Genomic DNA, 27,098 nt, shown 5'->3' with positions numbered 1-27,098 from the left:
GGCAATACATTAGGCAGAACCCTGTTTTGAGAGGCTACTCAATCTTCTAAGCTCATATCAAACTATAAAGTTGGTTCTCAGACGTCTCCATTTTCTCTCTGAATCCTTTCTGAATGAAGGTTCTTGCGGCTGCTTACTATTCTTTCAGAGGGTGACACCTATTCTCTATTTTCCTTCACTTTGAATATCATTTTTCAAGCTTTCTGGGAAGCGCTGTTACACTTCTATGAAGAGACTCCAACTGCCAATCTTGAAATATTCTTTGAAACCAGTAACACCAGGTGCTCTGTTCAAGAAGAAGAGGAGGCAGCTCCATATAATGTACAATACAACATTTGTTTGCAGGCAGCATTGGATTTAAACACACAACTGCAGCCTAAATAGCTCAATGTTTCTCTTGAAACATTCTAAGGGCTTCAGGAAATGCAAGAAAACTTCCAAAAAACAAAGCATAGAAAAAGGAAACAGAAGAAGCAAAGGAAACACTAAAAAAGGAATCCAAGTAGAACACAGCTTGTAATAATATGCTTAACAGAAAGGAAGCTGGGAAGTAAGACGAAGTTCTATCACCAACCTGCAAATAAGAATGATCTCTTTCAGAGTGATAAAAGATCTCCTCTTTGTAAGCAATTTTAGAAGGGCGGGTTTCTTTTTGTGATATCATGTTAGGAAGATACACTTAAAATGAGGTCATTGCCGAGCGGCGGCTGTCTCTCTCGTCTCAGCATACTCTACGTAACGAACCCAAGTAAATGGATGAATAAATATAACATGAACCTTTTTACTTGTGCCAAGAAAATATTTATTTTCCTTCTGCATTTTTACATAGCCTTGCTCTTCAAAGAGCAGAGACCTGTGAAAAGTGGAAATTCAGGTGGCAGAAAGATGACCCCCAGCAGCCCACACTCACCTACAGCTTGGATCTGACCCTCTATTTCCAAGACCCTCATGCAGTGTGACTGTACAGTGCTGAGGTCACCTATTGAATGCTTAACAGTTAAAGGCACAATAAACATTTCAACCTTTTTTGACTGCATATGCTGTGTTTTCCAGCACATTTGGTAAGTTTATTTTTATTTTATTAAGTTTTTAATGGTGTCTTTTGCCATTGTTTCCTAGATATCTTAGAATATAGCCAATCCTCCTTAATTAATTTCTATATTTTGTAGGAATGTATCAATATTTGACTAGAAAATGCACTAGATCCCCCTTTGTTAGTGGAGATAGTAGGATGACTCACTTATTTTTTTACTTTTTTTAAAGATTTATTTTATTTATTTATGCATATAAAAACTGGGTGTAGGCCAGAGATGCAAGGGGGTGAGAGGATTCACCAGAGAGTGAGGAGCAGAACAGTTGGATCTACTGAAATACACTGCTGAGGGGGCCAAGGGGTGAGACAGGAGAGGTCTGCTGTACCATGTGGGTTAGCTCCCTGGCTGGGGATCAAACTCATGCTGCAGTGGCTGGCAATAGCTTGAGAGCATTGGGACTTTAACCCCTGTGCCACCAGGCCCCATATTTTTTATTTCTTAACTATTTCTTCAAACTAATAATCTCTGTTAAACCAAGCTTGGGTGACTACATACATTTTTTTAAGATTTATTTTTTTATTTATACAAGAACTGGGGTACAGGCCAGAGGCATGGGACGGTGAGGAGCTTCACCAGAGACAGAGCGGGGAGCAGAAAGGCAGACGGACCGAAGACTCTGCTGAGGGGAGCAGCAGGCGAGACAGGAGAGGTCTGCCGTGCCACGTGGATATCTCCCTGGAATAGAACCCGTGCTGCAGAGGCTGTGGACACCTTCACAGTGCTGCGCTCAACCTGCTGTGCCACCAGGGAGGCCCTATACAAGAACCGGGGTACAGGCCAGATGCGCGGGAGGGTGAGCGGATCCACCAGAGACAGAGCAGGGAACAGAACAGGCAGACTGATGAAATACATTGCTGAGGGGAGCAGCGGGCGAGACAGGAGAGGTCTGCCACGCCATGTGGGACCCTTGCCGGCCGTCCAAGATCTAACCAGCACTGCAGAAGGCTGCAGACAGCTTCACAGCGCTGCACTCAACCACCTGCGTCACCAGGGGAGGCCCCCCATATATTTTTTGAGTGAGAAGATTAACTTTGCTCCCTGCTTTTCTAGAACAACACTTTATATTTTTGAAAGATTTATTTATTTATTCATTCATACAAGAGCTGGGGTACAGGCCATAGATGCAGGGGGTGAGAGGACTCATCAGAGACAGATTGGGGAACAGAACAGGCAGACTGACTGAAACACACTGCTGAGGGAAGCAGCGGGCAAGACAGGAGAGGTCTACTTCAACATGTGGGTTGCTCCCTGGCTGGCCAGGGATCGAACTCATGCTGCAGAGGCTGTGGATTGCTTCATAGTGCAGTGCTTAACCCCTTGCGCCACCAGGGAGGCCCCTAAAACAACACTTTAACACTCTCCTCCAGCAACTTTAGATTTGTTGCGCTTAACAATGAACACCAGTAGTCTGTATATCCATCATAGTCTTGCTTAGTTATAATCCTTTAAACCTGCAGGCACACATGCATGTATGGATTGCTTGCATGGATTGCTAATTTTACCACAGTGCAAGCTAACACCCTTTTTTGCATCTTTATTGCTGCTGATTTTCACCACTGCATTTCAAGGTCATGTATGCTACTAAAGGGTTATGCATGAGTATGCTCATCTTACTAATCTCATCAAAAACTAAAAGCATTCTTACATTCTAAGATAGCACACCTGTAGATTCCACAAACCTGCAAGTCAATCCATAAATTATAATGCTTTAAACCAAAACACTACAGTGCTTTCCTGGCTTTCAGATTCATTATGTTTCCCAACTATCTTTACTATGTATATGTTTTATTCATCTTAATGTGGCTAAAAATAGTGAGTTCTTCCTTCTTTTCACTAGAGTTCTGGATCTTTAAAAAATTAATTTGCCAGCTATTATATCTCTAGTCTTTGTAATAAAATTCCTCTAGAGGAGAGGTGAAAGGGCTTGAGTAACGCCTTTCTACCTTCTGGCTTAATAGAGAGGATGAAGGGTTTCAAAGCAGGATGAAAGAAATAATCCAGGAAGGAAGCCAGGAAGAAAAGGGGGTGGAGAGAAACTGAAGCCTGTGTCAAGAGGTTGGTGAATGGAAGAATGTAACACAGAAAGAAAGAAAAGAGAATCTCACCATCAATCCTTGAAGGCCTTTTTCAAAGGCTTCTTCTCCATGGAGCCATCCCCACTTTCCCACCCTCTCACTCTCCCACCCTGGAGTCCCAAAACATTTTATGTGATATCTATCTCCCTTAGATACTCACCAACTTCTTTGTACTATACATATGTGTGTGCTCTCCTATAAGCTCTCCATTCCTTCAACATTTAATGGACAATTCTAGAGCACTTCCCTTCATGCCAGGTACTTTTCTGGATGCCAGAGATATAAAGATGATTGGGGGGCCTCCCTGGTGGCACAAAGGATTAAGCACAGCACTGTGAAGCAATCCACAGCCTCTTCAGCATGAGTTCGATCCCCGGCCAGCCAGGGAGCTACCCACATGGCACAGTAGACCTCTCCTGTCTTGCCCGCTGCTCCCCTCAGCAGTGTATTTCAGTCTGTCTGCCTGTTCTGCTCCCCACTCTGTCTCTGGTGAATCCTCTCACCTCCCGCACCTCTGGCCTGTACCCCAGTTCTTGTATGCATAAATAAATAAATCTTTAATTAAAAAAAAAGATGATTGGGATATGACCAGAAGGCTTGAAATTTTGGCATAGCTCTTACCTAGAACACCAGCTCGATTCTCTGCCATTCCTGCTGTCTTATTTCTGTGTCATTTCTGTCAATACAGTTTCCATGGACTGAAATGTTCTCTCTCATTTCCCTTATTTGTCTTTCAAGGCTCAGGCATTAACTCTTCAGCAAGGTTTTCTGAACTGTCGGGTTGAACTGCCATAATATATGGGACTTAGCACTTCTTATGAATTAAAACTTTCTTTACAAATCTATCACCTCCAGTGGATTCAAGGTAGGAAACTTGCTTCCTAATCTTTGATTCTTCAAGGTCAAGCACTAGGTCTGTTCCATGGTAGATACCCTTTAAATTCCAGCTGAATTAATAGCTAATTAGCTCTTCTAACATCCCTTCTCTAAGGTGAAGTGGGAAAAATATTATCTGTTCATTCCTACAGGTAGAAAACAAGACAGTGCTGTGCGCTGCATGTCTGTATCCTCCCCTCATTTTGTATGTTGAGACAAACCCCCAGTGTGATGGAATTTGGAGAAGAGGACTCTGGGAAATAATCAGGCCACAAGGATAGAGATTCCTCACAAATGCGATTAGTGTCCTTGTGAGAAGAGGCAAGACAGAGAAGATCTATTTCTCTGCCAAGTAATAATACAGCGAGAAAATGATTATCTGCAAACCAAAAAAGAGTGGGTCCTCACCGGAAATCAACCTTGCTGGTACCCTGGTATCACACTTATCAGAACTATGAGAAATACATTTCTGTTGTTTAAGCCCTCCAGACTATGGTATTTTGTTAAAATAGCACCAAATGACTGACAAATGGGAAGGGTAAATGAGCTGACCCCAAATTAAAATGATGGTAGGGTTCGGCAAAAAGCTACATTTTCTCCTCTATCCACCAGGCGAAATAGATATATGTAATTAGAAAGATGTATACTTATTCCTCTGTGTCATCTCCTGAAGAGTGGATGGAAGATTGTGTAGGAGGATTGGGAGGAAAAAGATCAGGGGGGCAGACATGGTAGGGAGCCCAACTGACAACAGGGAAATAAGTGAAACAGAAGCACTTTTTATAATCTATAGAGAAAAAGAGGTTGGGGGACGATGCTGTTGCATGGATTCTATCCATGGTCAATTCAAAAAAGGAAAAGAATGTGGACTGAAGGAAATAGGGCAAAAGTAGATTAGTAACTGACTGTTCTACCTGGCAAGAAAATACACACAAATATCCAGAAAAGACAGTTGGGAAGAGTCTGATTAAAGCTAAAATTCAAGCAAAGCTGCTTAGAGAATAAAACTTCAATACAAGAAAACTGGGAAGTAGATTTATGAGTGAATTCCTAAATGATATAACTTTAAACGTGTAACTATATTGGTATTTTTATTAAAAAGTGACTAATAGGCAGCCCAAAGCAGTAGGAGAGGCCTGATTATTCTGTCTGAATTCAGAAGTCCCAGTTTTTGGGTCTCTCTTAAAACTTATGGGCTCTATTACTTTTGGCAAGTTACTGAGCTTCTTTAAAACAATTTCCTCTGAAGATGAAATAATGCTATATTTTTTATAGGATTAGCTTCTCTTTTCATGAATAAGCTCAGATTTGTTTTTCAGATTATTATATTCAGATTGTTAGCTAATTTTCCCAAAAGTTGCCAGTCAGATGTCTCTGTATGTCTCAGGCATGGTTTCAGTTATAGGCTAGTCTAGCTGCAAGAGTCTGGGAGGGGAATGACTACCTGTTTTGCTTTTCCTTTTGCTTCACCTCTATAAAGAGAAGAATTTAAAGCAGGAAGGAGTTAGGAAAGACTTTTGATTAGTCAGCATGTGCAGAATACCCCAAACCCAGCCAATGATATAGCACATGCATAAACAGAAGAAAGGGGTCACAGGACAAACAAAGCTAGGGCATAGGTTTGGGATGATAACCTAATAAAATAGCAAATTAAAAGAGATAGTGGCAAGGAATAGCCCATTAATAGAAACTGCGGAAGCAATACTGCCACGAGTTTTCAGGTATAATACATTGGCAAGTTTTCAGCAAAACTGGATAGGAGAGTAAGTTTGCTTTTTCCAGTTCTCCCTTTTTTGATGTCACTTTATTCTCCCTATGCCCCAATCATTGTTCTTTTTAGTTCCTCTAAAGCAATACTTGCTAATGCCACTGTAGGGTGGCATCCTATCCCCATACTTTGCTGTTTCTCTTTTTCCCAAAATTCAAATATCTCATGTTTAAAATCCTCAGATTCCAATTCTTATCTTTTGAATTACTGCTTAATAGAGAAATAATTTCAAGATAAGATGTAGGTAGCTTAGCCCTTTTTAATAATATTTGCATTTTTTTTAAAGATTTATTTATTTATTATTTATACAAGCACTGGGTACAGTCAGAAGCATGGGAGGGTGAGAGAATTCACCAGAGCCAGAGTGGGGAGCAGAGCAGGCAGAAGGACTGAAGTACACTGCTGAGGGGAGCAGCGGGTGGCAGGAGAGGCGTGCGCGCCATGTGGGACCCTCCTCCGGTGGGTGGCCGGGGAGCAGCCGGGGATCGAACCGGCGATGCAGAGGCTGCGGGCAGCTTCACAACCCAGCGCTCAACCGCTGTGCCCCTGGGGAGGCCCAATATTTGCATTTTTAAAATAACCATTAATACCCACATGCAAAGTACTACAACAGGTTATATATAGAAGTTTTGAGACAAAGTAGGATAGGACCAACGGAAGAGAGATTTTCTAATTAAGGGTTCCTTTCTTTAAATTTGTCAGCTATTATATTCCTACATTGATTAAGTTAAAAGCTAATTTTATTTACAAAATCCAGGAGTATAGAGATGCTGAAAGGGAATACAGAATGGGTATGCCTTTAATCAGTGTGTGATGTGATAGGACAGGGTGGTGATGTACTTGAATTGGGTGGGGAAGGACAAATCTGTCAAAACATGAGCAGAAGAACTGATGAAATGACACTGGGTTTAAAATAAAGTTACATAAAAAGCGATATAGTTGGTAACACCCAATCAAAGTACTGCCATTAATGGACTAATTATTAGCTTGGAGATATAACTGTAAATGGGGGGGGGGAGATGGTAGAGGGAGGATGGATTGGTGGCAGGGTATAGTAAAGGTAGATAAGAGTTGATCTCACACTTAAGCATGCGTTAGGCAAAATTACAGAAAATGCCTTTACTTAGTTTATTCTTAAGTAAAAAGTACTTTTTTTGGTCCTGTGTGTTTAGTTACAAGTGTTTAGTTACAAGTTTAGTTACAAGCTTTTTTAAATAATCAATAAAAGAATATATGGAGATATAGATAAATTAGGGGATAATTATTCAAAATACAAAATCACTACTGACTACAAAAAAATTCTCCTTGATGTTTCTTTAAGTGCCATTTAAAACACTACTCAAGTTACCAAAAGATTTTTTTAATGTACAGTATAAGCTTTTCAGAATTCTCTTTCATAAGTTAAAGCCAGCCCATTTAATAGATAAAGTTTTAGTCAATTTAGTTCAGCATTAAAAAGACAAGCAACATACATGCCTAATAGATAAAAGAGAAAAAAACTGCAACCCACTTGCAGCTGTAATAAGAGGCTGTTTCATATGCTGTGCCAATAAGCTCCTGTTTCACCAAGAGGAATTCATTAAGTACAGAGAAAGTCAATAAAAACGAGCTTTATGAAAAAGAACTGATGTAATTAAAGGTATTGGTGAAAACTAGTTCAGTTATGAAGGGGAAGTGACTCAGCAGCACATTTAAAAAATGAAACAATATACCATAGAATCTTCTCCCAATTTATTTCAGAAAAAAAATGATACTCTACACAATTTGCAATAGCCAAGATGAATGCCAGCATGATGGAGGAAGAAGTGCTTGCATAAAACTGTCATTCTTCAAATAATAGTGAATTATAGTGTTGATGGTGCTGGCAGCCCCAGGACAGAAGAAAGCCCACACACAACTCAGGCTGATGCGGCTCCCAATAAGGAGAGGCGATTTTCATTAATATGTTCTATGTTAAGATCTAAATGAGAATAGTGTCTGGAGGACTTAAACCTGCATACTGGACAAATAGGATTCAGACACCGAGAATGCCAGACCAAGTGCTATTTCTATGGAAAAATACATGTAGTCTAGTCAAGTGATGGCACATCCACACATCAAAGGGAAGCAAAGTGGCTGTGCAATTCAGTTTTTAAAAAGAATCATCCTATCCAAGTTGATGTGGTCTTAGTCACATGGTTTGAATATGGGACAAAACTCCACACGTCTCAAGACCCAGCAATGTGCAATGCTGGGTATGTGTGCAGATTTCAGATATATGGAGTGCAAGGAAGTTGCAAAAACTGCCTGAGCTACTAGTACCCTCTCCCTCTGGGGAGCTTAGTGTTGTCTTGTGATCTGAACACTGGTATGGAAGACAGAAACAGCCGGGGGCCTGGATTTGCCAGTGATGCCTATGACAAGCCACTGTGTAGTCTAACACCTTCTAATATAACACCATCAAAAGGATTAAGTGCTTACTGGCTAAAATGTAAAATAAAAAGGTGGATCAGAAGATGCTCCAAGTACTAGAAAGCTTAAGGCAGGTTTTGGTGCCTCACCCTCATGCCAAGGGGGAAAATAAAGAGGAACATTGTGAGAAGAAGGGAGATGGAAGAGGTTTGGAAATTTCCAGTTACAAAAATATAAATAACCCAAAACAAGATCAGTTACAAGTGGATAACACTTTCCAAATTAGAATAAAATTTTCCAGACACTCTGTGATCTATATAACCTTTCTTGCCTGCCTCAGAGAATTGCTTGGATAATCAAATGAAATATTGTCTGCAAGAATGATTTATAAACTATAAATCCTTTAATAATTTACTTTGGCATGTGGTCTAAATGGCTCAGGAAAAGAAAAAAAAAAAAAAAAAAAAACACCTCAGGAAGCCTGAAGAGGAGTATCTGAAAATGGTTAGGCCTTTATCATGTCCCAGGAATCTGCAAACATTTTCCTCTTGAAAATCAGAACTGCATAGTTTGGGATGGTAAATTGGAGAGAGTCTTCTAAAGTATAAATAAAAAGTGGGTGACCAAGTTTAGGGGATGGGATATTTCATCATTTAATTACTATCAACTTATCATGACACGCAAGAAAAAAAATTAGAAAAGGTTTTGGTGGATCTGAAACTTTAACCTTACCTAAAGCTCCCTCTGTCTACAAACTGCTGCTCCATTAACAAAGGCAGAAACAAAACCACCACTTTGTAAATATTGTTAAGGATCAATAGTGTCACCACTTGGCTCTATTTATTACTCCTCACCCACAGAAGGTGTGTCCCGTTCATCTCTCATCTGAATGAGTGTGTTTGTTAGAGAAAAGAAAAAAGGTAGGCCAGTTTGAACTAAAATTAGCACATACCCTTTGATAGTTATAAATTCCTACCCAAGCTTACAAGAGATGGGTATGCCATGTGTCACAAAAGGCTATATTTAAAAATGGATCAGTTCCCCCAACAGAAATAGAGGTTCATGTTCACTAAAAGATATAACAAAAGTGAATGCAACACTATCCATAATAGCCCAAAACTAGAAGGGATAAATTATGGGATAGTCCCATATGGAAAAATCTATAGCAATGACAATGAATGACCTGCAACCACACCCAACACAACCTAAAATGTAAGATTAAATGATAAAAACTAAAAAAAAAAAGACTACTTACAGTAAGATTCTACTTATATAAGGCACAAAACAAGCTCAATTCAATTTTGCTGGTGGGAGCTAGAATATGTATGGCGACCTGTGGGGAAGTGGGTGTGACATGTGGGGACTTCTGGGATATTTGTGTGTTTCTTGATCAGGAGATTGGATACATAGATGGGTTCAGTTTGTGAAAATACAGCTCGTACACACTTAAGTACTTTTTTCTGCATACAGTTTACTTCAGTAAGAAGTTTTTGAAAACCAGAGCAGCCTCTATCTAAGTGGACAGGATTCAACTAGATTACTGTGACTACTGTTTTATACACCTGTTTGCAAACTTTCTCATTTCTGTGGATCAGGATGCAGCTGATCAAGAGAATCTCTACAAGTCTCTGAGGCTGAAAGCTGAGACAGAATGTTTTCTTGAGTATTTTTACTCTTACTGTAAATCATAATTCAGTGAATGGGTACTTTTAATTCAGTGGATGATATTTCGGTTATTTGGATTTTATTCCATTTTTGAGATATATCAAAAACCTTGGATACTACGCATCCTTATGTGAAAGAAAGCCATAAAAATGATCAAAATCATCTATTAAATTTTTTATTAAGAAGGGATTTTCCCACTCGTATATGATCATTTAATACTAACTTGGAGTCATCGCCGATTTCTTTGAAAAGATAACCTTTCTTGCCTACCTCAGAGAACTGCTTGTATAATCAAGTGAAATATTTTCTGCCAGAATTATTTATGAGCTATGAATCCTTTACAAATTTACTGTAGCATGTGGTTTAAATGGCTCAGGAAATCATAGCACAATGGTGTTATGATTTTCAACTCCCCTCATTTTGAAGATCAAGAACCTGAAGTCCAAAGAATTTAAATGATATACCTATGTCTATGCAGATAGTCAAAAGCAGAATATGGAGTCGAATTCCCTTACTTAAACAATGCACTTTTGTTCTAGCTTTCTAGCTTACACCCGGTAAACACTATATTTGTTTTAAGGATATTTTTTTTAATTGAAGTTAACATGCATTATAAGGCTTCCACTTTATCAGTTCATTGACTTACAGAATTACAAACAACTTAAAAGAGATACAAAGGGAAGTTACAATCTGGTAACACTATAATTTTAATTTATTGTGATATTCATACATACTAAGAGCAAGGCTAAGAATTTATATGCTCCTAAGTGATTGCTGATTTTTAGAAATCAGGTAATATTAATTTAGGAACTCATGTTAATGGTATCTTTTAAAAAAAAACCAGTACTCTTATATTGGAAATTGTTTACGGTTAACCAATGAGAGCTGTGAGGGCAATTTTGTTTTCCTGTTCAAGCACATATATTATCAGAAGAGCACTGTGATGACCTTAGACCAGCCAGGATATAATTTATCAGGTCCTTCGATATACATCTGAAGACCTATATCTGAGATAATTTGATGTTATTATAGAACTCCTAAGTATTAGAATATTGGACTATTTTTACTTTACAGTGGCCTTTCAAGGGCTATTTATCTGCTGTGGGCCATTACCATTTGTAAATAGTAATAATTACCTGAAGTTGAAACTATTTACTGCATCCATTCTGTTTCCCAGAACTCATATTGCACTGTCTATCTGTAGAGCAAAGTAGATTCATTATTTTTCTGACTTTGTATTAGGGGTAATGTACTGTGATTTGGTATTGTGACCCTTATTCAGCATAACATTTATAGTCTGTTTCAGTCTACTTCTAATAACAGAAATCACTAGATTAAGCTAGGCTTAAAATGTAACCATCAAAGAAAATGAATTAACAACATAAAATATTGAGGCAGACATTAGGATCTTAGTGCAATCTCATCCAAGATTCTCATGGCTGGATATACTGCACTTTCAAGCCTGAAGAAATGATTCCATCTCTCATGGCATTGGTGCCCATGTGTGACCTGCCAGCCACAAGTGCAGTGGACATATGGAGACAAATGGTCCCCATAACAATCAACGTAAGTGGATTCTAAGTACCATAGAAGTTCTAGCAAAGAGGAAGTTCTTAAAATACACCATTCTATACACTGAATTACGACTGCAGGGCCATGATATGAAATCAATTCATACAACAAATAGTTATGGAGCACCTATTCTGGCAATGGGAGTTTAACAGATATTTCATGTGAAGAATTTAGCTTGTGACTGGTATAAACAAACACTTTACATACAATATCAGGATCTCACTTCCTGTCATTGAAGCTGACACAGGAAGGATTGGAAGAATTAACCAGGCAGATGCTGGTGTAGAAGAGAGGCAAGAAAGGCAAAAAAGAGCAGCATCACTCTGGGATTGTCAGGGGTTCAGAAAAGCTGGGACATCTAGTGACAGAGGGAAGCAAGGGTTAGGACTACAGAGAGGAAAGATGGTTGAGCATGAAGACCTCTATCATTCTTGTTACAGAGGCTAGTTTTTATCTTTTGTAGAGTAATAAGCCTAAAAAGCAGTGTTTTTCACAAATAGGATCTCACCTATTAGTTAATTCTAAAATAAATTTCACAGTTTTCAACCAGTCTTACTTTTCAACAAAAAAGATCAAACTAGAAGATGGTATAGGACAGAATAAAAAACATAAGACTTGTTTACTTGTGAGTGTGTGTCTATTGGATTATAACATTAAATTTATCTCTTTAAAAATATTTTTTTAAGATTTATTTATTTATGCATACAAGAACTGAGGTACAGGCCAGAGGTGTAGGGGGTGAGAGGATTCACCAGAGACAGAGTGGGGAACAGAACAGGCAGACTGACTGAAATACACTGCTGAGGAGAGCAGCGGGAGAGTCAGGAGAGGTCTGCTGCACCATATGGGTAGCTCCCTGGCCAGGGATCGAAATTGTGCAGCAGAGGCTGCGGACAGCTTCACAGGTTATGTCTTAACCTTGCACCACCAGGGAGGCCTACGTTAAATTTATTTCTATTGTAAGCTACAGTCCAAAAAAATTAAAGATCACTTTTTAAAAAATAGTTAAGTGGAGGATGGATACAAACAGACTTGCACTCTGGAAGCTCAATTTGACTGCTGTGAGGAAAGGATTAGAGGGTGACAGCCTTGAGTACAGAACAGTTACAACAGACGGGCTAATGGTGCAGGTATTCAACCGAGGGTGGGGCTGGTGAGGATGGACAGAAGTTCTGTAGGTGGATACCAGGATATTGAAAAGAACAAGAGTTCAGTGAGGAAGTGTCAGATATGTAACCTGGGTTGCTGAGGTGTCTGCTTTAGGCAACTGGGTAAGTCTTGATGCCCTTCTCTGAGGCAAGGAATACCAGAGCAATAGCAGTTCTGAAGGCAGAAGAAAATGATTAGGTCATTACATGTGGAGATACAAGGTTAAAAACATGGAGAATAAGCACAATTTGGATAATATTTTTTCTAGAAATTTTTACCTACAAACTAATTCTGGTCAAATACCTATTTTCTGATATTAAAAGTTATCACTAAAATTTCATACTCATATTTTGTATGTATAAGTATATTCATTTTTGGTAGTAAGGAAATACAGTAAGTACATAAGGAATTTGCAACGGCCCAGATTGGGGCCAAGTTAGGGGGGAAAAAGACATTTTCTAAAGCAAATGCAAATAAGAATATTATTAACAGGGCTAACTAACAGAACAAAGGTTGTAAAGATTAACAACAATGTGTATGAGCATTAGCATAATACTTGACACATAGTAAATGGTCTACATGTTAGTTTTTCTTTCCTTTCACTTTCCCGTATCTTGCAAATAATAGATCTTAAGATAGAGCAATAAAAGCCATTTACATAAGCACATTTAAAGTCACCAGTAGCTAGATCTACAAACTGATCATACTCTTTTTATTAGAAGGGCTGCCAAGAAGTTAATGGACAAACCCATGATGCATCACCAGTAAATATACAGAAACTTAGGGCATGCATTTTGTAATTCTCACCTCTGTATGGGTTTTTAAGTCCTATCCTTAATTCCTTCAGCTAAAAGATAATCACTGAGAATTTTTTAAAGTCACTTGAAATCTTTTTTTTTTAAAATATATCAAGACCTATAGACAGGTAGATAGATGAGCTGATTAGAGAGACAGACAGATGGTTGAAATTAATGGACTGGAGCATATTTGATATTAATCAAAGCCTTGTGAGCTTGGGTAGCTGAATAATTTTCCTGAACCTCGTTTCTTTCTTTTTCCAGAAGGATTTATTGTGAAAAAATTGATATGAAAAAAATAGTTGAGAGACCTGTCAGTCCGTTTAAGAAACCTCCACGCCCCAGCTTCAACAATTGCCAACTCATGGCCAATCTTCTTTCATGTACAATTTTACCCTCTTCCCCAACTCCTGGATTAACTTAAGTAATTTCACTGGTAAATATTTTAGTATGAATCTCCAAAACATAAGAACACTTTCTAAAAATTCCGTGATAACACCATTATCATACCTAGAAAAGGTTACTATAATTTCTTACTACCAGCAAAATATCAGCCAGTGTTCAAATTTCCCGCATTGCTCTTTAATTTTATAGATGGTTTGAATTTTAGACAGATTATTTCTGAGTCAAATTATAAAACAGTTCATCAGTATGGTACATCGAGGATTAGCATTACCCAAGAACCTGCATACTGGGGTCTGAGGATGGAATTCCTCCAGCTGCTCCTTCCACTTCTTTCTCTCCTCCCTCATCGCTCCCATCCTGCCTTACCTCTTTTCACTGCAACTCACATGCAGTGCACACAAACATACACACACACAGGGAAATCATTAAAACTTGTGGGAAGGGTCTCCCTGGTGGCGCAGCAGGTTGAGTGCAGGGCTGTGAAGCTGTCTGCAGCCTCTGCAGCGCGGGTTCGATTTCCATCAGACCAGGGAGATACCCACGCAGCATGGCAGATATCTCCTGTCACGACTACTGCTCCCCTCAGCAGTGTCTTTGGTCCATCTGCCTGTTCTGTTGCCCGTTCCGTCTCTGGTGAATTCTCTCACCCTCCCGTGCCTCTGGCGTATCCCCCCATTCTTGTATAAATAAATAAATCTTTAAAAAAAAAACTTGTGGGAAGATGCATGATAAAAAAATGGAAATTATAGTATGATGGAGAACTGGGTAAAAGAAGCACTTAAGAAAATCAGTTTTCAGATTTCTTAAGTTTGACAGATAATGACACTTATCCAAACTTTGAACAGGACATCTTCTAGTACAGATATTTAAAAATATTATACACATACACAAACACATACATAATATATACACACATAAATGTACGTGTGTGTGTAGTGCTATAAAGAACACTTTGCTATGCATACTAGAAATAAAATGTCATACTCCAAAGTGTCTGAAAAGTTTCACATCCATTACATCTCCCTCAAAATATCTTTAGGAACATAGAAACAATAAAGTGAATGGTTTCGGGGGAAAAAGGCAACCCACACAGGGTCAATATATCTTTCCTTTTACTGCTCCAGTCAGCCTCCTTACCAGTCTCTCTGTCCCAAATCTTTCCCTTCTCTTCATCTAACATAGACAGATGTTGAAACAATCAGTTTTCTAAAACATGGATCCATATGCCACGTCTGACTTAAAATCTTCTGCTGTGAAACACTGCCTATAGAATCGAGTACAAATTTCTAAATGTGTCACTCAAGGATGGTTACTATCGCCCCTCAGCCTCCTCTTCCAGCCTTGTTCCCACTTTTCTCCACCAGTCCATCCCCTCAGTGCTCTATGCTGGACCAGTTCCGCTCCCTGAACATGTCTTCACGTCTCTCTGGTTTCATTCATGCTGTTCTTTCTGCTTGAAATACAGTATTTCTTATTTGTCCAACATCTAACAAAGGTGATTTTGTAATGAAAAGATAAGGAACAAAGCATGATATTTGCTCTTAAGTTGCTCACAACCTAATGAAAGATGAGACATAAATGAACAAATGAATTTCAAGCCTGAGTACAGACACATGCACCAGAGAGTATGCTGCCAATATGATACGAATAGTCTGCATTCAGAAAGGACATGCACAAAGCAGATAGAGAAAGGAAGGTCTAATCTATAAGAGCCCCAAAGTCTAAGTATCTAGAATTAACATAAAATCATGGGATGTCTATGTGCACGAGATCAATTATCTAAAAGTGTCTGCAGTAATAAGTTACAAATGTCATTTGCATTACAGGTAATACTTACGAGAGACTGTAATCGCAAATTCAAGTTTAATTGTTTAATTTAAGAAGTCCTTGGGCCTCCCTGGTGGCACAAGGGGTTAAGCACAGCACTATGAAGCAATCCGCAGCCTCTGAGTTAGATCCTCCGCCAGCCAGCCAGGGAACAACCCACATGGCAATCTCTCCTGTCCCGCACGCTGCTCCCCTCAGCAGTGTGTTTCAGTCAGTCTGCCCATTCTGCTCCCCACTCTGTCTCTGGTTAATTCTCTCACCCCCCGGCCCCTGCACCTCTGGCCTGTACCCCCAGTTCTTGTATGCATAAATAAATCTTAAAAAGAAAAAAAGAAGTCCCTGTTACCAAATAAACACCAAATATGTGAGATTCATACGTAGGACAGCAAAGTTGTGACTTTGCTTACAAATAGACAAATTGGAGCAATTACTGCCAAAAAAAAAATTATGAAGTATACTAGAACATGGACTCAGAAGAGGAAGAAATTCAAAATTCAAAGAAATTCAATTCAATATTGAAAAGTAAAGCCACCATCCTAAATGTAGGTGTATGCCATACTAGCTGCTACTTACACTCTGGTATCATTTTAAACATTATTGTAATTATTGTAAAATTATTTAAATTCTTGTTATGAAAAGTACAATCCATACTGGAGTGTATTTGTACAATTTAATTTAAAAATTAAAAAAATATATGTAACCACCTCCCAGGTTAAGTAACAGAATATGACAAGTGCCTTGAAAGCCCTAAAATCCTCCCCTGCAATGGTCTCCCATTCCTTTCCTATGGTGTCATGGTGTCACTCTTTTTTGTGACAATCATTCCTTTGTTTTTGTTCAGAGCTTTACCATCTACATAATTCCACCTAAACAACCCCTGCATTTAGTATTGGAAAAATGCATAGCAAGAGTATACTCAGCTGTCTAGGGAAAGAGCAATATTGCTGTTAGCACATGGAGGGCCAAGAGAGAGAGAATCGACAGGGCCCTACTCTGAATTCGGATTCTTTGACATTTAAAAGAACCTTTACTGGAGAAGCTGGATAGCAGCTGAGCAAGTCCAACAAGGTCTCGCTGTCTCTGGGCTGTTATCATAGCCACAGTGCCACCCAAGAACCATACATTGGGCAGGCTGTGTCAGGCACCAAGTGCTCCGTATCTTCTATACAGAAGCTCAGCAGCATCATGTTCATTCACATTCTTGTGTTACCATCACCACCATTCATCTCTAGAACTTTCTTCTTTGCCAAATGAAACTCTATACTCCCAGTCCCTGGCAATCACCATTCTACGGTTTTTTTTAAATATTTATTTAATTATTTGTTTGTTTGTTTGTTTATACAAGCACTGGGGTACAGTCAGAAGCGCGGGAGGGTGAGAGAATTCACCAGAGCCAGAGAGGGGAACAGACTGACAAAGTACACTGCTGAGGGGAGCAGCGGGCGGCAGGAGAGGTCTGCGCACCATGTGGGACCCTCACCCGGTGGCGGGGAATCGAACCAGTGCTGCAGAGGCTGCAGGCAGCTTCGCAACCCAGCGCTCAACCGCTGCACCACCGGGGAGGCCCACACCATTCTATTTTATGTCTCTTTGAAGGTAGATATTTCATCTGTGTAGAATCACACAGTATTTTGTCTTTTTGAGGCAAGTTTATTTCACTTGGGATGTTTTCAAGATTCATCCATGTTGTAGCATGTGCTGGAATTTCCTAGCTTTTTAAGGCTGAATTAGATTCCATGATATGTACATGCCACATTTTTTTCAATTCATCCTGTCAATGGACACTTGGTTGTTTCCACATTCTGACCTTTATGAATAATGTTGTTATGAACATGGATGTACAAATAACTCTTTGAATCCTTGCTTCCAATTATTTGGGGTCTACATCCAGAAGTGGAATTGCTGGATCATGTAGTAATTCTGTTATATTTTTAGAGGAAATGCTAGCCTGTTTTTCACAGTAGCTACATCATTCATTTTACATTTCCAACAACAGTGCACAAGGGTTCCAATCATTTTATATCTTTGCTAACACTTTATTTTCCATGTTTTTTATAATAGTCATTCTAATGAAAATGAAGTGTTGTTTCATTGTAATTATGGTTTTCATTTTCCTAATGTTTTGCAATGTTGAACATCTTTTCATATGTTTATTTGCCATTTGGATATCTTCTTTGAAGAAATATCTAGGCGAGTTTTTTGATTATGAAATCAGACTATTTGGTTTTTTTTTTGTCATTCACATCATCTGCTTTTTAAGCTCACCATGTCCTACCTCCATCTCAGAGAACATAATGATGGAAGTAAAAAGAGTATTCTCAGATCATTGGGAAAAATGACATAGAAAGTAGGAACTTCACTGGTATGTTATCAAGAAAAGAAAATACAGACAAAAATCTGGACCAGATTTACCTGGCATAATGTCCTCAGGTTGAAAAGACTGTGTACTCCCAGTGGGGATCCTGGTGATGACAACAGTCATCATGTCTAGTCTTAAATGAAACTGCTCCTGTCAGTATTGTGCACAATATGCCCCAGGATTACTCTTCACCTTCCTCATGGAGATTGCCTCTTCCTTGGTTCTGCATCAGATCTTTTTCCTATCTTGCTCTTTCCTTCATTTTGATAGAGAAAACATTTTCAAGTAGATTTTTGAGAAAAAGGGCATATAGGAGGTAAAGATTTTGGGACTTTTGTATCTCACAATATCGTTATTTTATTCATTCATTACTGCTGAATAGTTTGGGTTGGAATAGAATTCTAGCTGGTGATTTTTTTCCTTCAGCATTCTGAAGGCATGCTTCTTGCCTTTTGTAAAGCCCAAAGCCATTTGGATCCCTGATACTTTAGATGTGATTTCTGTTTTTGTCCAGTCTTCTCCTTATAGTCAAGGTTAGGAGGTTTCACAAGGATATGCTTTGTTGGGGAGCTAGTTTCATGCTTCACAGAGCACTCAAATTTTTTTTCAATATGGAAACACCTGTCCTTTCTTCTCTGTACCCTATTTCTGAAACCCATAATACCTAGGTGTTAGGACTTCCTTTTGTTTTCCTATTTCTATTTTCCATCTCTTTGTCCTTTAGTTCTGTTTCATATCTGTGTAGCTTGACTTTATTTTCTAATCTTTCTAATAGCAAACAAAAGCACATTTCTGGGAAATAGTATCATCATATTTGTATACCACATTAAAGAGAAGAGTAACCACTTTCTGAACAAAAGTTTTAGGGCAGTGTAAATGGAAAACAGGGCCAACTGTTACAAAGCACAGATGCAGTTGTAAGATCAGGTGAAGTCACAATCTGTGCAGTAAAGCAAGGGCTCTTGTATTTCTTTGGGTCTATTGAATAGTCAGCTTTATTAGTTGTTTTCTGCTCAAAGGAGATATAAAATTTCTTCCCTGACAACCCTACATTCCAATTTAAGAACAGAAATTTCTACCAGTAGTAACATTTTAGAATGTCCTTTCTTTCCCAGAATTTGTCCATTTCATGTAAATTGTTGAATTTATTGGCACAAAGCTGTTCATAATATTCCCTTATTATTCTTTTAATATTTGTAGAATCAGAAGTGATATTACCTCCTATTCCTGGTAATGAAAATATGTCTGTTCTCTGATTGTCCTGACCACTATCCCCGTTAGAGGATTATCAATTTTATTGATCTTAAAGAACCAAATTTGATTTCACAAATTCTCTCAATTCTTATTATATTTATTATTTCATGGATTTCTGCTCTTTGTTGTTTCTCTACTTCTTCTTACTTTGTTCTTCTTGTTTAGCCCACCATGTTTTAATTATTTGAGGTGGAATCTGAGGTCACTGTCCTTTCACTTAATACTATAAATTTTCCTATAAATACTGCTTTAGCTTAGCTCACAAATTTTAATAGGTTGTATTTTCATTTTTATTCAATTCAACATATGATCTAATTTCCCTTGTGATCTCTCCTTTGATGATCTACTACATAGGAGTTTGATTTTTAGCTTTCAAATATTGGAGGTTTTCCATGTATAATATAGTTATTGATTTTTCATTTAATCCTATAATTTTAGAGAAAATAGTTTGTATGATTTGGATACCTTTCAATTTATTAAGGTCTGTGCTATGGCCCAGAAGAGGGTCTGAATAGTGAATTCCATATGTATTTGAAAAGAATGTGTATAATGTTTTGTGGGGTGTTCTATAAATGCCAAATTGGTTGATTCAGTGTTCAAGTAGTCTATAGCCTGATTTTTTGTCTACTTGTTTTCTCAATTATTGAGGAATGCTGAAATCTCTGACTAGAACCATAATTTGTCTATTTCTCCTTGCATTTCTCTCAGGTTTTGCTTCATATATTTTGAAGCTCTGTTAATAGGTATATAACATTGAGGATTATGTCCTCTCGATGAATTGGTCTCTATTATAATGAAATGATCCTTTTTATCCCTGATAATATTCTTTTCTCTAAATCTAACTCATCTTAATAAAGTCACCAGCTTTTTTGTGTTTGTTTTCCTTTGAATATCATTGAGTGCAAAGAATATAGAACATATCGCTACAAAATATCTGACAAAAATCCTAACATTGATACATTAACAAGTTCTGAATGGTTGACAACATGACCTCTGGAGCAGTGCAGTGAGATACAGACTAGGAGCATCAGAGTCACTTGAGAACTTGTTAAGAATTCAAATTCTCAGGCCCTACTCCAGGCCCACACAATCAGAAATTCTAGGATAGTAAAATCTGTTCTCCCAAATACACCTGGTAATTTTGAGGCATGTGGCAGCTTAAGAGTCACCACCTAGAGTCCCTTCTAGCATCTTCTCCTAGCAAAAACAAACGAAAAAAACAATGTCTCTTTTGAGGGTGAACTGTATAAACTAAAACTTCTCTCTAGTTAGAGGGCTTTTTCTGCAACTCCACATTTTCATAATGTAGCTCCAATCAAGGCCCATCTTTGGACAGATTTTATACTACAGTTGCAACACTCTTGAATAGAGTTAATATCAGATTTTAAAGCTATACAAAGAACTAAAATTTGTTTTAAATAGACTATTTCAGAAGCATGAGAAAACACTGATTGCTTTGAGTTTTTAGCCATAATTTTTGAAGGTAGAAAACACTGCTGTGGAAACATTATAATGAATTTTCACTGCTTGTGACTACTACATCTTGGGGGTGAATCAAAGTTAGGTATGGCTCAAAAATTCCCCCCTTTTAAAACAACTCTATCAGGCAAGACTTTTGTTTTCCTTTATGTTTAGTACAGCAGGTAGGCCACTTTCTGATCAATGTTTTCCTACTGTGCAGTTAGTCTGTGTATAGTCTTTGAGTGCTATCCCATACAGGTGGGATTCTTCTTCCTTTTATGTAAATGTGCTTTTATACCTGGAGAGTTTCGTCTTGCTGCTGCTGTTTGTCTGTATGATATTTAACACTCCTCTCAGGCATGGGGCTGCTCTAGGTTCTTTATGCATATTGTCTCACTGACTTCCCACTATTGCCTTGCCAGGCAGGTATTACACTCCTCATTATAAACATGTAGGGCAACTGGCTGTGGTCATAACCCTGCAAGTCTACAGATGAGCTGGCAGATTACTCCTTGATTCCAAATCCTGGAGAATTCCCACTGAGATCACCATAGCTACTAGTTAAAATTTCAATACATAAAGTATAAAGAAAAAGACTCATGTTCTAAAACAAGTTATTTTTTTAGCTCAAAAATTTAATAGGCATTTAAGCAGTTGACAAGTTGGTTTATTTCAGTGTACAAAATGTATTTCTAGGTATGAAAGGAATCCAAAGAAAATCGAAGTCAGTCCTTGCCTTGGCACTTTGTAAACGGACTACATGTGAAAACACTCACTCTCACACAAATACCTAAGCCAAACTCTTTCAAAACAGTAGTCATTTTAGTATATTGCCTTTCATTTAGTATGGACTGGAGAGTATATTTGTATTAAATGTACTTAAGCTTTATTTTCAACAGGAGATTTTTATTTGGATTATAAACAATAGATACTACTTTAAAATATTTTTTCACAGTAAGATCAAGAACCACAAATTGCAGAATAGAATTTTATCATATAGTATAATTAAGTATTATAATATTTTTACATATATTTGTTAATTGATTCAAACTTAAGAACTTCATTTTCAGGATCACACGAGGAAATGAGAATCAAACTATGTTGTACTTACTCCAAGGTTCAGATAAAAGTATGGATGCCATTTAGCCAACTAGAATAGCTTAATTGGTGATTTTCTCTACCAAGAATGACAAATAGAGTTCCCATACCTTCTCTAATTTCCTTGTCTCAGAACCAAAGATATTATTTAATATTTGCTTTGTATCTTGCACAAGAAACTGAGAGAGAAAAAAAAGCAAGGAAAATCCTACAGGCAGAGTAATCAATGGTCAGTAGCAGACTTTGAAAATCTAAAACAAGAGACACTTTGGAGAAAAGTGGTTTGGTCTTTTGTCTTTGGTCTCTATTTCTATGAAGCATAAAAATGGAGTTATAGAAAAGGTGTTTTCAACATGTGATAAAAAATTAAAAAGAATCACCTGGCTTGAAGGAATTGTAACAGCATAACTTTAGAGAGAGAGGAGGTTATAAAAGAAAAACAAAAGCATGCCCACAAGAACTTGAGGAAAATCAAAAGAGATGTAAACCTTCACAAATTGCCGAGAAAATCATGAGCAATCGTTGACTAGGTTTGTGGTAATTTCAAATTAACTCCTCTTAAAAAATGTGATTTATATGTAACCATTTACACAGCTCTTATCTATGATATCATAGGTGATCACTACAAAGCTTAATGAATTTTCTTGATATTGAATTTTTAAGCCTTTGAAATCTTATATTTCTGTAATGTACTATTAACTTAACATTTAAGCAAAGCTGCATGATCTAGAGAAAATTCAATCTCTTCTGATGATTAAATTTCAGTAATTGAACATAAAAACATTTGGAACAAGAACGGCTATATAAATGAACTGTCAGCATATATTACAACATTACAATGTTGCTTAGGTAAGAAAATGCTCCTTGAAGAAGTTGGCACAATGAGCAGCCAATTGGAAAAACAGAGGAAGTAAGCTATCACTGAAATAACGAGGAGGAATTCCATTAAGGCTCCAGGCCAGGTATGTGAAGGAGGTGTGATTGATATGCAGGACTTAGAGATTAACTGTGTGGGACATTCTGAGGCCATGCCTACATGCATCTAACATAATGCTATATTTGGTATCAGAGTTTGACTGAAGTGATGTTTACAGAGTCACTGCTCTTACTAGCTCTTTTCTTTTAAATGCTAAGGATTTTGTTTCAGCCATGGCGTCAGCAAGGGAGCATTTTCACGAGGAAAAGTATAGTCGTGCCTGGAGTAGTCTCATGTTAAGATGTGATAAGTGTTCACTCTTAGTGTCAACAACAATCTTTAAAACTACATTTCATGCAAAGACAGGGATGACAATGACCATGAGCTCATCAAGTCCCTATGTTCCTATCAGTAGGTCCCTTTGGATATTACTAATAAAAGATAAGATTTTAGAAGCCAGCATAATGACTAGATATAAAAACAATTTTAAAAATTTGTTATTTATGAGTTTGGGAGTATGGAAGAAGTCATTGTGTTGAAACTGCTTCTAGAACTGCTACAGGGCACTGGAATCTAGTTCAAGTTAACATCCTTGAAATATTAAAAGACAAGGTTCAGATCTTGTATTTCTATTACAAGTAATTTTATAATGAAACAGAGATCAGCGGATAAATTTGGATAGTCACAATCTTTAAAACATTCTTTCTGATACCGAAATGAAACACTGGAAATCTTGCACAGTCAATGGCTTTGTTACATGAATTCCCACATACTGTTTAAATGATGTTTTACCAAACTCATCTATTACCTACAGTGAAAGAGTGTTACTTATATATACTTAATAAAAATGCATCTTAATTCCAAAGAAGGATTTTAGTCTTGTTTACCAACACCCAAATTACAGAAAAGGTTCCCATTTTTTCTGTTTCTGGCTCCTGCTATACATTAGAAGAAATGACCAACCTGTGACTCCTAGTTCGGCTCTAACTCACAGCATGACTCTCACTCAATTCTAAATGGCAATTAAAAACTCAAAACTGGGCATACTGGAGGCTAGTTCAGATTGCCTACAAAGTTTTCTCTAACAAAATAAGGATTGATAACTGGCCATGACAAAAAGTAAAAGAAATAACTTTAAGGTATTTACTTTTTTCATGCCTTATTAATTATTTAGTAATTTTACATCATAATAATACTTCATCCTTTTTCCAAGGCCAAATTCAGAAGGACATATTCTAATTTCATGGACAAAAAGGAGCATGGCAGCTGGCACAGCTAGAGCAGTCCCCCTTATTTGAACTCAGGATGTGGTCCTCAACACTACCAACTGGTATTACAGGCAGTTTTTCTTTTACTGTTGCTTTGTTTTGCTTACCCTCTTAGAAAACTGTATCTCTAAGCTTTCAAAATGACCCTTTGTCCTGAAACTATCATTCAGTTTAATATAACATATAGACATTGCCTATTTGTAGGCACAATCTTGCAATTTAAAAGAAAATACTCTGCCTTAAGAAATTAAAAATTAAATACCAAGTGGCACTAGTGAATGAAGATTCAGCAAAGGGAGAGATCTGAACCAGCTGGCCAATGGGATTTCAAGAACTAATATAACTGGGATAGAAAAAAGACAGAATGCTGTCCAGAATGATGAAAAAACAAGAAAAGTGTGAGGAAAGCAGAAGAAAAATTAGGCCACTTGGCCAAAGTCAAAGAGTGACTATGGGATAAAGGCTAACAAGAAAGTTCAGGGTACACCTTTCTGGATCTTGGAGTCTTAAGGAGTACGGACTGGGGATGGGGGTGGGAGAAGGAAATGGAGGCAAGGTTTCTTTCTATAAACAACGAACCTAAAAATATGTCAACTAAATACTAGAACATTGTCTTTTTTCTTATTAATTACACAAGCTCAAGGAGCACAGGAACCATGTGTTCTGAATAGCTACTGAATCTCCAGGGTCTGCCATTTGCAAACACTCAAATTTTTGTTGAACATATAAGTAAATTGAAAAGTAACTTAAACAGATTAAAAGTAAATGTGGAAATTTTAATTTTAGATTCCCACAGAAGCAGATCTTTTTTCTGCAGCATAGGGTTTGTTAAAGTTGTCAAGAATAAGGCATACTTCAAGAGATACCCAGTGAAATTTAGAAGGTGAGAGGATAAAACTAATTGCTTTGCTCAGAAATGCTTGGTAATCCTGGATAAAAATAGGTACAACGTACTGAAACACAGGATGACAGTTCATGCAACCAACAGAGAGATAATTTTTTAGACTGCTTATGCCCACACAGAAGAAGAAATGACAGTTTGTAGAGATTATGCTCATGAACTCCCAAATTATGCCTCAGCATATTACATTGATCTGCTGCTGGCCCACAGGCTTCTCAATAGGTTTGGCATGCACAAGACTTATGAAAACCTAATTGAAGTGACTGAAGATGAAAATAATGTGGAAAGCACTGATGGTAAACCTTGTGCCTTCACCTGCTACTTGGATAAAGGATTTGCCAGAACTACTATTGGAAATAAGGTTTTGGGGGTCCTAGATGAATTTCTGGATGGAGACTTGTCTATTTCTCACAGTACCAGGAAGCCAGGAATTCAGAAGCACATCCTTGGTCAGAATGTTGCAGATTACAAGTGTTACTTAGTGGAAGAAGATGAAGATGCTTATAAGAAACAATTCTCTGAATACATAGGAAGAGCATAAGTCTAGACATGATGGAAGAAATGTATAAGACATATAAGAGAATCTACTCCATGAGAAGAGTCTAAAAAAGTCAAAAAGAAGAGGTAGAACTGTCCCCCCCAAAATGTCTCTTGCACAAAAGAAAGATCAGGTAGTTCAGATAACAACAAGCTTCCTCGGAGCTGAGGAGCAGGTTGCTGAGAGCTAGTAAACCAAAAGATAAAAATAAACTTAATGACCAAACAAAATAAATCCTTTCAAATTTTTATTATTAGTATATCTCTTCTCATCAATAATTTCCTGTGTGACTTATTTCAAATAAGTGAGCGCTTAAATAGTTCGATGTTGTTTTCTTTACTCCATATTACTTCCTTTCCTGGTAACTCAAAATATAGAGAGAAACATTAACAACTTTTATATGCCAGGAATTGATGTCATGAATTGAACTAAAATCTGGTTTTGTATATTATCAAATAGGTATTTGCTTAAAAAGTAAAACAGTTATTTTATCAAACTTGACTTCTAATAATAGAAAATCCTTTTTTGATCATTTTTTCCTGAAAAATATTAATTCTTGTTATCTGCTTTTAAAATGGTTGCTTTAAGCTAGAAATATAAGAAAAAATACTCTTACAATGGCAAGAGAAAGCCATAGCCAATATTTCAGAATTTCCCTTTCTCATTGGTCACTGGACCCTTAAAACTGGAAGGGGTAGTAAATTCAAAAGCTCCCTTCTTCTTAACTGTGGTATCATCCAAGCACAGAATGCTTTTAATGGAGCCATAGTTAAGAACATTCTTGCCCATCAGACTGCCAAGACTATTTTAGGTAACTTAGGGAAATGATGCAAAGACTTACTTTTGAGAGATGCCCCAGAAATTACTTCTGGGAAGGATCTTGGGACTCACTGCCTATTATTATATCTTGTAGATGTTGAGTGGAAATTGGTAAATATGGCTTGACTGGTATGAAAGAGAGGGAATCTGGTGTTTTCTCCCCAAACTGAAAACACTCTAATTCTCACTGGAAAGTAATAAAGGGGTAAAAAGATGATTTGTAATAATATAGGAGGCTCCCAAACATAGCAGTTATTATGGAGGAAGAATTTATTTTTCTCCCCTTTTGCATAAACACACAGGAGAGCCCTTCTATTTGATAGATAGGAAATCTTCTCATTTGTTTGTTTGTTTAATGTCCAGCCCTAGCCCAATCCTGCTACATCCTAAAATTTAAAAAAGGATTATTTTTCTTACAAGCTTCCCATATAAGGCATCTTGGCATATCTTAAAAGTTTTGCATATATCTGTACAATGCAATATTGTGGCACTACTGTACATATTGCATAATGTTTTAATAATTTAGAACATATTAGCCTAATTTAGATAAAAGGTTGATATTATAAAGAAACACAAAAATTATGATCCAAGAAAGGTAAAGTTAAACTTCATCTGAAAGTCAGACTATTAATTTCCATTACATGCAACCCATAACATAAAAATTCATGTTTTATAATGAATCATAACCTATATTAAGTGATTGTGATGAAATATTTGGGAGAAGCTATAACTCTGAAATATAAATTTTCTTACATAATTGCTTGGGGAAAAAATCAGCTGACTGTAAACAAAATATATATTATATGGTTCAAACATTTAAACCAGGCAAAATAAGTTTCATTGTTGTGGCCAATAGTGTGTACTC

At 37.4% G+C, this 27,098-nt stretch overlaps 1 protein-coding gene and 1 pseudogene across 3 annotated transcripts in view; one reads left to right on the top strand and one right to left on the bottom strand.

Annotated features, from left to right (window-relative positions):
- The window catches only part of LOC311168225 (large ribosomal subunit protein uL18-like), a 57,299-nt pseudogene extending 31,882 nt beyond the window's left edge, over window positions 1-25,417 (top strand). The window contains exon 2 of the transcript in view: window positions 24,662-25,417. The product of the transcript in view is annotated as a large ribosomal subunit protein uL18-like (transcript). The remainder of the gene's footprint in view (window positions 1-24,661) is intronic.
- STAU2 (staufen double-stranded RNA binding protein 2) overlaps window positions 1-27,098 on the bottom strand; it is a gene marked incomplete at its 3' end in the record, with an annotated part of 226,201 nt that overhangs the window by 37,235 nt on the left and 161,868 nt on the right. The window lies entirely within an intron of this gene.

Source organism: Talpa europaea (assembly GCF_964194135.1).
Source record: "Talpa europaea genome assembly, chromosome: 3".
In the NCBI taxonomy this organism is placed as follows: domain Eukaryota; kingdom Metazoa; phylum Chordata; class Mammalia; order Eulipotyphla; family Talpidae; genus Talpa; species Talpa europaea.
The sequence above is the reverse complement of the archived record's forward strand: the minus strand, read 5'-3'. Positions and strand labels throughout refer to the sequence as shown.